This window comes from Heptranchias perlo, chromosome 14, assembly GCF_035084215.1.
Source record: "Heptranchias perlo isolate sHepPer1 chromosome 14, sHepPer1.hap1, whole genome shotgun sequence".
NCBI classification, from domain to species: Eukaryota; Metazoa; Chordata; class Chondrichthyes; order Hexanchiformes; family Hexanchidae; genus Heptranchias; species Heptranchias perlo.
This window is the reverse complement of record NC_090338.1, coordinates 60,441,742-60,459,363: the sequence shown is the minus strand read 5'-3', so window position 1 is coordinate 60,459,363 and position 17,622 is coordinate 60,441,742. Positions and strand designations below refer to the sequence as shown.

At 46.8% G+C, this 17,622-nt stretch overlaps 1 non-coding gene across 1 annotated transcript; it reads right to left on the bottom strand.

Annotated features, from left to right (window-relative positions):
* Window positions 1–2,998: 2,998 nt before the first annotated feature.
* Window positions 2,999–3,071, bottom strand: trnaa-agc (transfer RNA alanine (anticodon AGC)). Its single transcript has one exon. It is a non-coding gene; the product is annotated as a tRNA-Ala (tRNA).
* Window positions 3,072–17,622: the final 14,551 nt, after the last annotated feature.

The following is a 17,622-nucleotide window of genomic DNA, read 5'->3' as shown; positions in this document are numbered from 1 at the left end:
GGAAAGGGATGATGTACTTGAGGGTTCGAAGACAGAATCTATTTGGTTACAATTAAGGAACAATAAAGGAGCTGGTACGCTGCTGGGTGTGTACTAAAGGCCACCAAATAGTGGGAAGGGGATAGAGGAGCAAATTTTCAGGCAAATTGCAGAAAGATGCAAGAATTTGGAGTGGTGATAATGGGGGACTTCAATTATCCTAATATAGACTGGGAAAATAACTGTGTAAAGGGCAAAGAGGGGGAGGAATTCCTGAAATGTGTACAAGAGAACTTCCTTGATCAGTATGTTTCCAGCCCAATGAGGAAGGAAGCAGTGCTGGATCTAGTTCTGGGGAATGAAATGGGGCAGGTGGAGCATGTTTCAGTGGAGGAACATTTAGGAAGCAGTGATCACAATATCATTAGGTTTAGAGTAGTTATGGAAAAGGGCAAGGAACATTCAAATGTGAAAATACTCAAATGGAGGAGGGCTAATTTCAGCAAGTTGAAAAAGGATCTGGCCCAGGTGGATTGGAATCAAAGATTAGCAGGTAAAACAGTAAATGAGCAATGGGAGGCCTTCAAAAAGGAGATAATTTGGGTACAGACTAGTCACATTCACACCAGGGGGAATGGAAGGGCATCCAAAGCTAGATCTCCCTAGATAACTAAAGATATAGAGATTAAAATGAAACAGAAAAAGGAGGCTCATGGTAAATGTTAGGTTCATAATTCAGTGGAGAACTGGGCAGAATACAAAAAGTACAGGGGAGAACTGAAAAACTGAAGAGGGGCAAAGAGAGAGTATGAGAATAGATTAGTGACTAACATAAAAAGGAACCCAAAAGTCTTTTATAAACATATAAATAATAAAAGGGTAGTAAAAGGAAGGGTGGGGTCGATTAGAGAGATCTTGTTGTTGAGAAAGAGGGCGTGGCTGAAGTACTAAATGAGTACTTTGCATTTGTCTTCACTAAAGAAGAGGATGCTGCCAATGTCATAGTAAAGGAAGAGGTGGTAGAGAAATTGCATAGGATTAAAATAGATAAAGAGGATGTACTTTAAAAGTTGGCATCGTTCAGTGTAGAAAAATCACCTGGACCAGATGGGACGCATCATAAATTGCCGAGGGAAATTGCGGAGGGTCTGGCCACAATCTTCCGATCCTCCATAGATATAGGAGTGGAGCCAGAGGACTGGAGGATTGCAAATGTTTCACCCCTGTTCAAAAAAGGGGAGAGGGATAAACCTGGCAACTACCGGGCAGTCATCCTAACGTCGATGGTGGGGAAACTTTTAGAATCACTAATCTGGGACAAAATTAATTGGCACTTGGAAAAATATGGGTTAATAAATGAAAGCCAGCATGGATTTGTTAAAGGAAAATCATGTTTGACTTACTTGATTGAGTTCTTTGATGAAATAACGGAGAGGTTGATGAGGGTAGATGAGGGTCGGTTGATGTTGTGTATATGAATTTTCAAACGGCGTTTGATAAAGTACCACATAATAGACTTGTTAGCAAAATGGAAGCCCATGGGATTAAAGGGGCAGTGGCTGAGTGGATAAGAAATTGACTAAGGGTTAGAAAGCAGAGAGTAATGGTGAATGTTTGTTTTTCATACTGGAGGGAATTGTGCAGTGGTGTCCCCCAGGAGTCGGTGTTGGGACCACTGTACTTTTTGATATATTAATGACCTGGACCTGGGTAAACAGGGTATAATTTCAAAGTTTGCAGATGACATGAAACTCGGAAATGTAGTAATCAATGAAGAGGATAGTGACAGACTTCAGGAGGACATAGACAGATTGGTGAAATGGACAGACACATGGCAAATGAAATTTAACGCAGCAAAATGTGAGGTGATTCATTTTGGTAGGAAGAACAAGGAGAGGCAATATAAACTAAATGGTACAATTTTGAAGGGGGTGCAGGAACAGAGAGAACTAGGGGTGTGTGTACACAAGTCCTTGAAGGTGGCAGGACAAGTTGAGAAGGCTGTTAAAAAGACATATGGGCTCCTTGGCTTTATAAATAGACGCATAGTGTACAAAGCAAGGAAGTTACGCTAAACCTTTACGAAACACTGGTTAGGCCACAGCTGGAGTATTGTGGCTAATTCTGGGCACCGCACTTTAGGAAGGATGTCAAGGCCTTAGAGAGGGTGCAGAGGAAATTTACTAGAATGGAGCAGGGATGAGGGACTTCAGTTATGTGGAGAGACTAGAAAAACTCGGGTGGTTCTCCTTAGAGCAGAGAAGGCTAAGGTGAGATTTGATAGAGGTGTTCAAAATCATGAAATGTTTTGATAGAGCAAATAAGGAGAAACTGTTTCCGGTGGCAGAAGGGTCGGTAACCAGAGGACACAGATTTAAGGTAATTGGCAAAAGAACCAGAGGCAACATGAGGACTTTTTTTAACGCAGCGAGTAGTTATGATCTGGAATGCACTGCCTGAAAGGGTGGTGGGAGCAGATTCGATGGTAACTTTCAAAAGGGAATTGAATAAATATTTGAAAGGGAAAAATGTGCAGGGCTATGGGGAAAGAACAGGGGAGTGTGACTAATTGGATAGCTTTTTCAAAGAGCTGGCACAGGCACGAAGGGCCGAATGACCTTCTTCTGTGCTGTATGATTCTATGATTCTAAGTGGTTCAACTTGTATTACTGAAGGGCAAGAGCAGCAACTGACATACCTACAGGCAGGATTAATCACGTGCTAAATGTAATGTTGATTATATGTGCTCTGTTTCTTGTAAAGCTCTATAATATAATGCTTAAAATAAATAACAAAATACACATTATGCTGCTTTTAGCACTGGCTCTAGAAAAGCCTTTAACTACACTGCACACACTCAATGGTGCATATAATAATCCTGCAATTTATCGATGTTAAAAGTATATTGAAACCAGAAACAAATGTTATAATAAAAATAATTCAAAGTTATCAATTGGTTGCGAATGTCATTTTACATTAATATACACAATTAAAAGATAAAGATAAAAAAAACAGTTGCTGGAGGATGCGGGCATCGATCCCGCTACCTCTCGCATGCTAAGCGAGCGCTCTACCATTTGAGCTAATCCCCCGTCAGATACAAGCGCTTCCGTTACTTCCTTTGGAGTATTATACCTTTCCATGACATCACTTTCGTTTCATTCTATTTCCGCCTTGCGTGAACACAACTGTTGATTGACAGCGAGCTGAGACAAGGAGGGTCGCGCGCCTCCGGCAGTGCTGCCCGTGTAAACCAATCGGAGTTGGAAATAGGCGGTATTGAGGGGGAGGGGGGAATTCATTACAGCGATCATTCTGATTGGTTTATCTTGTTGTTATTCAGCACAAATACGCCAGATTGTTTTATATAAGTTCTTAAAGGCTAAGACCAGAAGGTGGAAGCACTTGAATTGTGAAAGGACAAGAACCGCTATAACTAAATGCACACGCACACACAATTGTGATTAAGCCTGTAGGAGTCTATGATAAATGTGCAAACTTACTGCCATGGAACAAATTAAATGATGCCCAGTGCTATTACCTAGTACAAAATGTACTTGTTTCTGTCCATGAAATGCAATTTATTTCACTAAAGAATTGTGATTTTTTTTTGCAGATAAAATATAGACCAATCAAGTCATACCTATTTGAAGTAAGACTAACCGAATTTCATTTAAAAATTTGACTGGATTTGGTGTTTCTCATTCTTAAGAAGAAAACTATTTTAAGTAAATGTATTATCTGTCCCTCTTAAATCACAATCTTTTATTAATTGGAAGATCTGAGTGTGCACAATGTAGGGTGCAGGAACATTTTTGTCCTGTTGATAAGGTTGGAGTTAATTTGCTCAAATTTTCAAGGAGCCAATCAAAGAACACCTACTTCATTGTCTCTGAGCATTTCCCAAAGTTTTCCCAGATATTTTCAATGTTTTTTTTTTATTCGTTCATGGGATGTGGGCGTCGCTGGCAAGGCCAGCATTTATTGCCCATCCCTAATTGCCCTTGAGAAGGTGGTGGTGAGCCGCCTTCTTGAACTCCTGCAGTCCATGTGGTGAAGATTCTCCCACAGTGCTGTTAAGAAGAGAGTTCCAGGATTTTGACCCAGCGACGATGAAGGAACGGCGATATATTTCCAAGTCGGGATGGTGTGTGACTTGGAGGGGAACGTGTAGGTGGTGTTGTTCCCATGTGCCTGCTGCCCTTGTCCTTCTAGGTGGTAGAGGTCGTGGGTTTGGGAAGTGCTGTTGAAGAAGCCTTGGCAAGTTGCTGCAGTGCATCCTGCAGATGGTACACACTGCAGCCACGGTGCGCTGGCGGTGAAGGGAGTGAATGTTTAGGGTGGTGGATGGGGTGCCAATCAAGTGGGCTGCTTTGTCCTGGATGGTGTCGAGCTTCTTGAGTGTTGTTGGAACTGCACTCATCCAGGCAAGTGGAGAGTATTCCATCACACTCCTGACTTGTGCTTTGGGGAGTCAGGAGGTGAGTCACTCGCCGCAGAATACCCAGCCTCTGACCTGCTCTTGTAGCCACAGTGTTTATTGGCTGGTCAATGGTGAACCCCAGGATGTTGATGGTGGGGGATTCGGCGATGGTATTGCCGTTGAATGTCAAGGGGAGGTGGTTAGATTCTCTCTTGTTGGAGATGGTCATTGCCCGGCACTTGCCTGGTGCGAATATTACTTGCCACTTATCAGCCCAAGCCTGGATGTTGTCCAGGTCTTGCTGCATGTGGACACGGACTGCTTCATTATCTGAGGGGTTGCGAATGGAACTGAACACTGTGCAATCGTCAGCGAGCATCCCCATTTCTGACCTTATGATGGAGGGAAGGTCATTAATGAAGCAGCTGAAGATGGTTGGGCCTAGGACACTGCCCTGAGGAACTCCTGCAGCAATGTCCTGGGGCTGAGTTGATTGGCCTCCAACAACCACTACCATCTTCCTTTGTGCCAGGTATGACTCCAGCCACTGGATTTTGGTTGCTCATACACCCAAGTATATGTCCCCTTCAATAAAATTTATATAACACATATAAATTTATTTTGTACATACAAAATTCAAGAATTCTGAAAAACAAATATGAAACTTGACATTACAGTTGGCTTCCCATTACATAATACCATACATTCATCAATGTTCATGTTCACAGGTCTCCCCATTTTCAACAGGCTTTACCTTACTATGCGCTCTGTTCCCAGAGCTTTGATCCTCCTTAGTCTTTTCTCCCTGGCTAACTCACTGTTGCTCTTATGATCAACCTTAATGTGCTGTTTTTCCCATAGCTCAATCTTTCACTCATCTGTTTATAGGTCATTTCAAACCAAGTTCCCACTGAAAATGGCAACTTCTGCAAGTCAACTTGATCTTTTTATGCAACCCAGCAGTACTCTTCCTGTGCAACTTTCCAACCCTACGTACAGCCATTAGCCCTACCACAAATGTCAGTGTGATCCCACTATCTGCACTCTGCTCAACTACTGTTTGTATAGAATATAGGAACATGCATTGCTCCCGAAGACAAATAAAACTTATATGTTCTCTTAGCATTTCCTTGATTTTTTTTTCTCTTATAATTTCCATCATTTGGGGTCTTTCTGAATGGAAGAACTAAGATGGGTAGAATGCGCTTCCTCATCTGTAATTATAGAATAGTTACAGCACAGAAGGAGGCCATTCGGCCCATCGAGATCACGCCAGCTCTTTGTAAGAGCAATCCAGTTAGTCCCATTCCCCTGCTCTTTGCCCGTAGCGCTGCAAATTTTTTCCCTTCAATTATTTATCCAATTCCTTTTTGAATGCCAGAAACTGCAATAATAAATCCCCACACCCCAGCAGAGTGTTAGACTGGGTTACAGTAAATCTCCACCCCCAGCAGAGTGTTAGACTGGGTTTCAGTAAATCCCCACCCCCAGCAGAGTGTTAGACTGGGTTACAGTAAATCCCCACACCCCAGCAGAGTGTTAGAATGGGTTCCCTTCCCATTTGCCTCTCTCCGCGCTGACCCTGTAGATTTTGCTAGCAGATCAGCTATCATCGTCCCTCTCCGTATCTCCCTCAGAATGTCCGTTCACTTGTGAACTAGGGGTGTGATTTTAGCATGGCGGCGGGAACTCAGTAGGTGGGTAAATAGTTGCGTTGGAAACCCGGAAATAATTTTAGCGCATTGGATTGAGCGATCGCAACTCAATTGAAGGCACTTAATTTTATTTCCGGATTTCGTGTCTCCATGCTGCGTGGCGGGCGTACTGCGCATCCGCATGACGTGATGTGAATTGGAGTATTTAAGGGCCAATACAAAAATGGATTTTGAAGGAGAAAGGAGGAACAAGCAAAATGGAAGGACACAGAGCAAAGCCATCACCCCGGTTCAGCGTCGCTTCCCTTGAGTTGCGACTGGCTGGTGTGCGCTCATGATTCTAGAATAGTCTTTCCAAATCCTGTATGCTATCCTCTGCCGCTTTCCGCCTGCTTCCCATTGTTGCTGATGTCCCTCTGCTGATATACTAGATCCGTTGGTGTGCACTACTAATCCCCAAGGTCATTACTCACATCCGCTGGACCCCTGGATCAACCTATTCTGGCTCATGGTGGATTCTTCACACCTCCTTGCCTCTCCATTTTCCATGGGAAAACCTTTTGCATTGCGCCCACTGATACTCTGCCCCTCAAGGAGCTCCTGGTCTCACTTGCTCTTCATACCTGCCTTCAAACCTGGACAATAGTTCATCGGTGCTGCAAGCTAAATCCACCCTATTTACAAGTCAATTTCCACCGCAGGACCTCTGCCTTTTAACTTTGGACTCTCTCTTATTGTCTCCTCTTTATTCTCCGTTTACAACCAGGATATATCTATCCTAATCTTTGTCGTGCCTAAGTTTCCCTGTGTCCTTGTGTATTTTGGTTGCCGTTCCAGACCCGAGCTTATTACTTTTATCCCCCTTTTCCTCTTTACCCACCTTGGGCCTTTCCCTCCTGTCTCCTCCCCTTCCTGTTACCCAGTCGTGCCTCCTTTCATTTCAAAGAATCATAGAATCATACAGCACAGAAGGAGGCCATTCATCCCATCTTGCCTGTGCCGGCTCATTGAAGAACTACTCAATTAGTCCCACTCCCCTGCTTTTTCCCCAAAGCCCTTCAAATTTCTCCTTTTCAAGTATTTATCCAATTCCCTTTTGAAAGTTACTATTGAATCTGCTTCCACCACCCTTTCTGGCAGTGCATTCCAGATCATAACAACTCACTGTGTAAATGAATTTCTCCTCATCTCCTCCCTGGCTTTTTTGAAAATTATCTTGAATCCTCTGGTTGTCGATCCTCTTGCCACGGAAACTGTTTCTCACTTTGACCTTTTCTGCTGTATGGAGAACAATCCCAGGTACTCTAGACTCTCCACGTAACTGAAGTCCCACATCCCTGGTACCATTCCGGTAAATCTTCTCAACGCCCTCTCCAAGGCTTGATATCCTTCCTAAAGTGTGGCGCTCAGAACTGAACACAATACTCCAGCTGAGGCCTAACTAGTGATTTATAATGTTTTACCATGACTTCCTTGCTTTTGTACTCTATGCCCCTATCTATAATGCCATGAATCTCGTATGCTTTTTATTTTCCTTATCAACTTGTCCTTACCCTCCGTTCGCCACTTCTGCGGCTATCGATCTGCTCAATCACACCCTCACCTTTATCCCCAGCAAAACCTTTACTTTCTCCCAACCTGGTCATCCCCCCTGGTACAGCCCCCATTTTCACTCCCTTAAGTCCAAGGGGAGCAGGCTTGAAAGTATTTGGCACAAACCTGGTTTAGCCATTCATCACCTGATCTGGCTGGACCACATTAAGCACTATCGGGCCCTTCTCTCCTCGGCCAAAACTGCTCGCTACTCCAGGATTATCCTGGAATGCAAAGATAACTTCAGGCTTCTTTTCTCTGCTACCAAAGGTCTCCTTAAATCCCTCTCCTTTGCCCACTCCACCCACACCTCCAACAACAAGTTCGAGGAGGCCATGAACTCCTTTTTCACTAATATTGAGACCATCCATTCAACTGCCTCTGCTGCATTTCTCTCTTCCCCTTGCTCACCAAGCCAAGCCTCCCCAAAGGTTCCTCCCTGCTCTAGCCCTGAACTCATATTTTTCTCTAGTTTCTAGAACCTAGTTACATTTTTTGAGGTTGTAACAAACATGGTACATAAAGTGTCTATGGATGTTATTTATATTGACTTCCAGATGGCATTCGACAAGGTTCCACATAAGAGAATACTGTTAACAAAAATGAGAGCACATAGAATTGGAGGCAACCTATTGGCTAGCTTAGGGAATTGGTTAGGAGGTAGGAGGCAGAGAGTTGTGATAATCGGGATGTACTCAAATTGGCATTATGTCCCCCAGGAATCTGTACTGGGGCCGCAGCTTTTCACTATATTTATAAATGACTTGGATGAAGGAACAGAGAGCTGTATATCTTGGTGATGACACTAAGTTAGGTGGCACAGTAAATAGTGTAGATGGGAGCAGAAAGTTGCAAAGGGACATTGATAGATTAAGTGAGTGGGCAAAACTGTGGCAGGTGGAGTTCAATGTGGGGAAGTGTGAGGTCATCCACTTTGGACCTAAGAAAGATAGATCAGAATATTTTCTAAATGGCGAGAAGCTAGGAACTGTGGATGAACAGAGAGATTTAGGGGTCCAAGTACAGAAATCACTAAAAGCTAGTGGACAGGTACAAAAAATAATAAAAAAGGTAAATGGAATGTTGGCCTTTATCTCAAGAGGGCTGGAATACAAAGGGGTGGAAGTTATGTTACAGTTATGTAAAGCTCTGGTTAGACCCCATCTGGAGTATTGCTCTCAGTTCTGGGCACCGCACCTCAGGAAGGATATATTGGACTTGGAGGAGGTGCAGCATGGATTCACCAGAATGATACCGGGGCTAAAAGGGTTAAATTATGAGGGCAGGTTGCATAGACTATTCTTGTATTTCCTTGAATATAGAAGATTAAGGGGTGATCTAATTGAGGTGTTTATGATGATTAAAGGATTTGATAGGGTAGATAGAGAGAAACCATTTCCTCTGGTGGGAGAGTCCAGAACAAGGGGGCATAGCTTTAAAATTAGAGCTAGGCTGTTCAGGAGTGACGTCAAAAAGCACTTCTCCACACAAAGGGTAGTGGAAATCTCAAACTATCTCCCCCTTCCCTTTCAAATCTGCTATCACCACCTCCCTCCTCAAAAAACCCACCCTTGCACCCTCTGTCCTTGCAAATGCCCCATCTCCAACCTCCCTTTTCTCTCCAAAATCCTTGAACGTATTGTCACCTCCCAAATCCATGCCCATCTTTCCCGCAATTCCTTGTTTGAACCCTTCCAATCAGGATTCCGTCCCTGCCACAGCATTGAAACAGCCCTTATCAAACGACATCTACTGCTACTGTGACCATGGTGCACTATCCGTCCTAATCCATCTAGACCTGTCTGAAACCTTTCACACAGGGACCACACCATCCTCCTCCAATGCCTCTCCTCCATTATCTAGCTGGGTGGGACTGCCTGGTTCCACTCTTCCCTATCCAGTTGTAGGCAGAGAATCATCTGCAATGGCTTCTTTTCCTGCTCTCACACCGTTACCTCTGGAGTCCCCCGAGGATCTATCATTCAACACTTCTATTTCTCATCTATATGTTGCCCCTCGGCGACGACATCTGAAGACATGAAGTCAGGTTCCACATGTACACTGACAACATCCAGTTATACCTCACCACCACCTCTCTCGACCCCTCCATTGTCTCTGTGTTGTCAGATTGCTTGTCCGGCATCCAGTCCTGGATGAGCAGCAATTTCCTTCAATTAAACATTGGGAAGACCAAAGCCATTGTCTTTGGCCCCCACCACAAACTCTATTCCCTCGCCACCGACTCCATTCTCCTCCCTGGCCATTGCCACAGGCTAAACCAGGCTGTTCGCAACCTCGGTGTCCTATTTGATCATGAGCTGAACTTCTGACCCCATATCCTCTCCATCACAAAGACCGCCCATCATTAATGTTGACAGTCAATTCAACCAGAGGGCTTCAGAGAGACCTGAACCCTGATATTTATGGGGAGGCGGGGATGGTGCGGAGGAACCCGGCAAGGCCGGCAACGCGGAGATCCTGATAAATTAACGGCAGGACCTCGTTATCATTTTTTTGTTCCGTTCCCTGCCCTGCAGCTGGTCAAATTGACAGACTGGCCGGCGGCTGGGAGGGAAAACCAGCGTAAGGGGGCTGCAGCCGGGGACCCTTGGGGAGGGTCCGGCAAACAGGAGGGGGGATAGGTTGGCGATCAGGACTTGGCAGTTGGAGAGATTGGCTGTTGATGCTGGAGGGAGAGAGGGGCCATCGGGGATGGAGGGAGAGAGGGGCCATCGGGGATGGAGGGAGAGAGGGGCCATCGGGGATGGAGGGAGAGAGGGGCCATCGGGGATGGAGGGAGGGAGGGGCCATCGGGGATGGAGGGAGGGAGGGGCCATCGGGGATGGAGGGAGGGAGGGGCCATCGGGGATGGAGGGAGGGAGGGGCCATCGGGGATGGAGGGAGGGAGGGGCCATCGGGGATGGAGGGAGGGAGGGGCCATCGGGGATGGAGGGAGGGAGAGGCCATCGGGGATGGAGGGAGGGAGAGGCCATCGGGGATGGAGGGAGGGAGAGGCCATCGGGGATGGAGGGAGGGAGAGGCCATCGGGGATGGAGGGAGGGAGAGGCCATCGGGGATGGAGGGAGGGAGAGGCCATCGGGGATGGAGGGAGGGAGAGGCCATCGGGGATGGAGGGAGGGAGAGGCCATCGGGGATGGAGGGAGGGAGAGGCCATCGGGGATGGAGGGAGGGAGAGGCCATCGGGGATGGAGGGAGGGAGAGGCCATCGAGTTGGAGAGCCAGCAATCAGCAGGGGGGAGGCCGAAGGCTTCCATGGAAGATGTGGGGGAGAGCTCTCCTGCTCCTCCCGGCCCACAAGGAGTGCTGAAAATGGCACTTACCTTGCGGAGCCGGCAGCTCCCGCCTCCCTTTCACTGCTGGGTTTCCCAACCCCTGGGAAATCCACGCAGCAACAGGCAATTTTAAACCGGGCTCCCAATTGCACTGTAGGAGCCTGATTTAAATATATTTAATGAGGTGTCCCACCTCTCCAGGGCTGGACACTCAGACGCCACAATATCCGCCGCCACAAAAAAGGCGGTGGGCACGTGCATGCGAGTTGGGGACACGTCTTTAAACCTCTCCCGACCCACTCCTGCCCGTTGTGGGGGGGTTAATATCGAGGCCCTATCTTTTGTTGAGATCCACACATATGTGCACAAACTTTCCAACAGGGGTCAATTGACTGTTAGTGATCAGGGGCCCGATTTTACCAGGGGTGCGGGTTCTGGGCGGGTGGGCCAGCGGGCGCGTTGAAAAAGCGCCCGGTGAAATTAGTGGGTTGCCCGCGCGATCGTAGCAGGCAACACACTAATTGGATCCACTTACCTGCTCCTCCGGGTTCCCCACTGCTGATCTGCGCGTCGGGCGGGCTGCGCATGCGCAGTAAGATCTGTCAGCTGGAGGCGCTCTATTTAAAGGGGCAGTCCTCCACTGACAGATGCTGCCACAAACAGCAAAAATTACAGCATGGAGCAGCCCAGGGGGAAGGCTGCTCCCAGTTTAATGATGCCTCACCCCAGGTATCATTAGATGGGGTGAGGAGGAGGGGGAGGACAGAGATCTTCCCCCCGGCGGGCGGGAGGAAGCGGCCTGCCTCTGCCACCAGGAAGGCCTGGCTCGAGGTGGCAGAGGAGGTGACCTGCACCACCAACATATCGCCCACCTGCATACAGTGCAGGAGGCGCTCCAATGACCTCAGTAGGTCAGTCACAGTGAGAACACGTAGTCTTTCCCCTACACTCCGTCTGCCACAACACTGCCCCCACCCCACATCTCCTTCGGCACTGCCAACACTACTCTGTCACATGACCCCTCATACCCACTCAAACCCCATCCTCATCTTACCTCCACCTACTCACCTCGCCAGTACTCATCCTGCCACTAACACGCGACCCAATCCTCATACAATCTCATGGCTCTATCCCATACTCACCCTCTCGTGCATCTCTCTCACGGCCAGCCTCACTCAACCTGCCACCACCTGTGCTGCAGCCACAGGGCATGCATCACATATGTGCAGTAGGCAGCGTAAGGCAAACGTGTCGTGAGCATGAAGGGGATGCACAAGGGTGTTTGTGGGTTTGTCATGGTTCTTACTTCTATTGAATTAAAGAACAACTCACATCACACATTATATTGGCACCACTACTGCCATGTCTTTGCGAATCCTGTCCGGTTTGTGGAATAATGCCCGCTCCTGGGTATCCCTATGAGGACCCACCACTGATGCCACCCAGTGTGTCACTGCAGAGTGGGTGTAGGTGTATTTGCAGGGCTCTTCTGCGCAGACGACTGAGAGACATCGGGGATGTCCCCGGTTGCAGCCTGGAAGGCTGTGGAGCAGAAGTTCGGGAGGGCAGTGGTGACTTTGACAGCGACAGGTAGGAAGATGGTGCTCGGGCCAGCCAGGACCAGCTCGGCATGAAGGAGGCTGCAGATGTCCATGACTACATGTCGACTGACTGAGCCTCCGTGTGCACTGCTGCTCAGAGAGGTCCAGGAGGCTGAACCTCGGTCTGTAGACCCTGTGCGGAGGGTAGTGCCCTCTGCGACGCATCTCTCTCTGCGGTAGCCCTCCCTCCTGCTGTACAGGTGGATGTGTCACAGCACTGTGTTGTGGAGCTCCACGTGTCAGAGGTGGACGGTGTGGATGGCGAGGCTGGTGATGCTGTTCGCCCTCCGAGGAGGTCATGACTGCAGCTACGGCGGCCCCCACCCGCAAGGTGTACATCTGAGGGGGTCCGCAAGGTAGGTACATGTCTCCAGACCCCGGGGTAAGTGTGCAAGTTGGTGACTTCGACCATCAGGAGGAGGGTGGTGGAGGCCAAACTTTGTCCCAAGTGACAGAGCGGCCTCCTGCAATGGCTGAGGGTCTCCTCCCCACCCCCCCCCCCACCCCACCTGTCAAATGGACCTTTGCAGCTGCCACAGGCTGACGGCTGCAACACGTCCATTTCAACTGGGAGTGTTTCCCCCAGTGTGTGAAACAGTCCCATGTTTATCCAAAATCACACACAGTCCCTTAATCAGGTCAGTTAATGACCTGAACAACCAAAGTAAATACACTCAAGTGGCATCCCGCTGGCTTTAATTGCCTGCGGGATTCCCACCAGCGGGGGCTGCGCGCGCACGCCGGCGCATCATCGGGGAACCCGGAAGTGGGCGGGATCGAGGCGCGATCCGGTCCCGCATCTGGATTTCGGGATTTTCGGGGCCCCCCCACGCCGAGAACGCACCCGGTAGCGGGTGCTAAAATCAGGCCCCTGGAGTGGGAATCCTGGCTGATTTTAATGAGTTTCATTATTTGAAAATAGTTTAAGGTTCTAGAGGTTGATTAGAGCACAATCAGTGCAGGAGCAGTGGGAAAGGGAACATTGCTGGTGGAGGTTAGTTTCTCAACCATGCAATCTGTATATTATTAAGATTGGTATGTCCTGTCACTTGTCAACATAGTGTGTCCTCACCCATGTTACATTTGTAATCGCCTGTGACACCTATAGTTGGCATTGTAATAAGGTTTTACCACAGGGCGCTGTTAAGACCATGCAATTGAACAGGGCCCCGAGGACATCCAGTGAAAGGACACTACGCAATGGTAATAGCAGATCTCTGATCATTTTGTCAACTATTTTCATATTGCCTATTGCAAACATGCCTTTTCACCATCGTACGTGTGCGGACTTGATGCCAGATTAAGCAGGTGGTATTTAATATCATTAATATTTAGTACATAACCGAACCTTAGCACGAGGCAAATACTGCTCTTAGTTTATCCATTTAGAGCACCCAGCCCTTTGTCCCATTTTTCAGTCACAGAGGTCTGTAACTCTCCAATTTCCTATTAAAAAGTTTGGTTTGAGACTGCCTGCAGTTCCACACTCTAATCACCAAGTGGCATTGTGGAGCAGATTTATCAACCTACATCTGAAAACTTTTGATTTGAAATTTTTTTTCCCCTCAGTAACTGAAATTTGTAATGTCCAAAATAATGGGTTAAACCAAATTTTTTTTAAAATCAAAGCATCAATTATATTTCAAAATAATGTGATTAAATTTATCTGTTGAATTGTCCTCAGTGTTGGTTAATTCCTTTTTATTAAAGTCTCAAAAGCCTGAGCTTCGACTCATATACTTTAACCTCATAATAGTTAGGAGAGAGCTTTCAATCACATCTATGAATTCTGAGCACATGCAGTTTGCAGGAGTTGAAAGGGACGAAAGATATCCCTTCATCATGTGGCAATTTGAGGTTTTTTTTCCAAAAGATTTTGAAAGAAATTGGAGACCGAATTCTCAAAGCTTTTATTTCAGGGAAGTGATGAAGTTATACAGGAGTTGTGCTATTTTATTATGAACTCCTCACAGAAAAACAGAAGCAGTACATGGAAACAGTAACAACTGTTTCTGGTTAGAAAAAGAAGCAGAGATTATTCATAGAGAATAAATCGTTTAAAGTCAGTCATCTCTTTACATTGTACGTACTCAGTTAAAAAAAAATCCCCCCAAACCATTTTTGAGGCTTAATTCATTTTTCATATTAAAATTTTGGAAACTGCATAAAAGATAAACTTTTGAGTGTTTCATGAGATAATTTTTTTGGTCATCGAAACTCGTGTATTAAAGATTGTGTAAGTCAGTGAACACACTTATAATGCACACCTGGTGCACATAGGCGAGCACATCAAGAAAGTGCACACCCAGCCCATGATTTTCCATTCGTTAATTTTAACAAGTAGAAAATTTACGTTTAAATGCTTGAAGGCAACTGGTAGATGATCAGTACCTGATATGTGGGAATATGTGGGGGGTTGGGACTTGATGGTTTGAAAGAATGGTTGTGTCCCATTTTTCTGGGCACCCTTCCCTTCCAGGATGTTATGCTCTGTTCTCCCCAATACAGCCAGATCCTAGCAATCCCCAAAGCTCCTACTGAGTCATGCTGGACACCAAGATCTCCCAAGACTTCTTCTCTCCCCCACTCTTCGATCCCACCAATCTTTCAGTGCTCACAAACACCTAGGACCAGATATTAGGAGGGAGGCGGGTTGGCAGCGGGGGTCGACTGGGCACGTGGGTAACGCCCCAGTGAAATCGGGGTGCTCCGCAGCCTAATTGAAGTTACTTACGCGTGGTTCCGGGTTTCCCGTTCCAGACCTGCACAGCGGGCGCACTGCGCACCCGCATTACAGGCTGTCAGCGGGAGGAGCCCTATTTAAAGGGGCAATCCTCCAATGCTCCTCCTGCAGCAAAGAACCATTTGGGAGCATGGAGCAGTGTAAGTCTAACAAACAGCAGGTGCTGTTCAGAGCAAAATCCGGCCCAATGTCTTGTGTCCAGCATGTGTTTGTCACATTTCAGAAAACATTTTTTTTTTAAAAAGAGAAAGGCAATCATTTCATACTGTTCTTTTCTCGCTGTAGAGCTGGAAGTTTAGAAGCACCTGCCTGTCTGCAACCTTTCCTGCCCAAACAGCAACGAACCTTTAATTGTCTTCAGGTTTTACAACAATTAGACTTTGTGACCTTACAGGCCAGTTTATAAATAACTGCACTTTAGCAGCAGAATAATAGTGTGTGTTACATAGTAATGGGTTTTAGAGGATTAAATTATGAGGACAGGTTGCATTTTCTGTTTTTATTGCATAAACTTGGGTTGTATCCCCATGAGTATAGAAGATTGAGATGCTTAAAACATTAAAAGGATTCAATATTGTACATACAGATAAACTATTTCCTCTGGTGGGAGAACCAAGAATGAGTGGACCTAATCTTAAAATTGGAGCTAGATCATTTAGGACAGAAATCAGGAAGCACTTTTTCACAAAAAGGGCAGTAGAAATCTGGAATTTTCTTCCCCAAAAGGCCGTGGATGCTGGGGGTCAATTGGAGGTTTCAAGACTGAGGTCGATAGATTTTTGTTAGGTAAGGGTATCAAGGGATATGGAGCAAAGGCAGGAGTTGACGTACAGATCAACCATGATCTAATTGAATGGGGTAGCAGTCCCAAGGGGCTGAATGGCCTACTCCTGTTTTTATGGTATAACGCTCCTGTCACTGTAAAATATCACAAGCAGCACCATGGGAGATCTGATGGAAGCTTACTAAAAGAAAATCTTCTTGTTTATTCACCGATTTATAAGTTTGATTTAATCACCAGCCACCAATTGAAGGGTGAAAATAGACAAGAGATCATCATAGTTTTCTTTTCTCCTTTATTCATCAACATTTGTTGAAAACCCAGCAGAAAACTTTCAATCCAATCAACATCATGCTTTATACTGAAAGAGTAACTGCAATAATAGCACCTGTGCGAGAGAGTCAAAGGTTTAGATTTACAGACAGATATTTTTGTAAGTGACAGTTTATCTACCAATAAACAGAGAGACTTGTAGCCTTCCCAAATGGGTTTGCAACGTTTCCTGTAGGTTTCTGCCAGAGGACTCAGCGTTGAACGATACGATGGCGCAGCGCTCTGGAGCAATCACCGTGGTGGAGTCATATCGTGCTTCCAGTTCCATACCCATGTTTGTCCCACACAGTGAGTTTCAGATTTAAGCTGAGCCACCATGGTGAGTCATGGACAGAGGACATGTGCCTCCACACAGGAAAGGAAGAATCACTCTGGGCCACCATGGTGAGTCATGGACAGAGGACAGGTGCCTCCTCACAGGAAAAGGAGAATCACTCTGGGCCACCATGGTGAGTCATGGACAGAGGACATGTGCCTCCTCACAGGAAAGGGAGAATCACTCTGGGCCACCATGGTGAGTCATGGACAGAGGACAGGTGCCTCCTCACAGGAAAAGGAGAATCACTCTGGGCCACCATGGTGAGTCATGGACAGAGGACATGTGCCTCCTCACAGGAAAGGGAGAATCACTCTGGGCCACCATGGTGAGTCATGGACAGAGGACAGGTGCCTCCTCACAGGAAATGGAGAATCACTCTGGGCCACCATGGTGAGTCATGGACAGAGGACAGGTGCCTCCTCACAGGAAAGGGAGAATCACTCTGGGCCACCATGGTGAGTCATGGACAGAGGACAGGTGCCTCCTCACAGGAAATGGAGAATCACTCTGGGCCACCATGGTGAGTCATGGACAGAGGACATGTGCCTCCTCACAGGAAAGGAAGAATCACTCTGGGCCACCATGGTGAGTCATGGACAGAGGACATGTGCCTCCTCACAGGAAAAGGAGGATCACTCTGGGTCACCATGGTGAGTCATGGACAGAGGACAGGTGCCTCCTCACAGGAAAGGAAGAATCACTCTGGGTCCCGATTGCATGGTTTCACTGGGACACTGGGGGAGGCCTGCTCGCCCTCGCTGCTGGGTTACAGTGCATAGCATGGGGAGAAGATAGTCTCGCGCCCAACTGCAATTAAATAGAGCCTATTGGAGTCTCCAGTCTAACCACTTCAATATGATCCAAAGAAATGGAAGGCCCTTTAAATGTAACAGCACTTGATT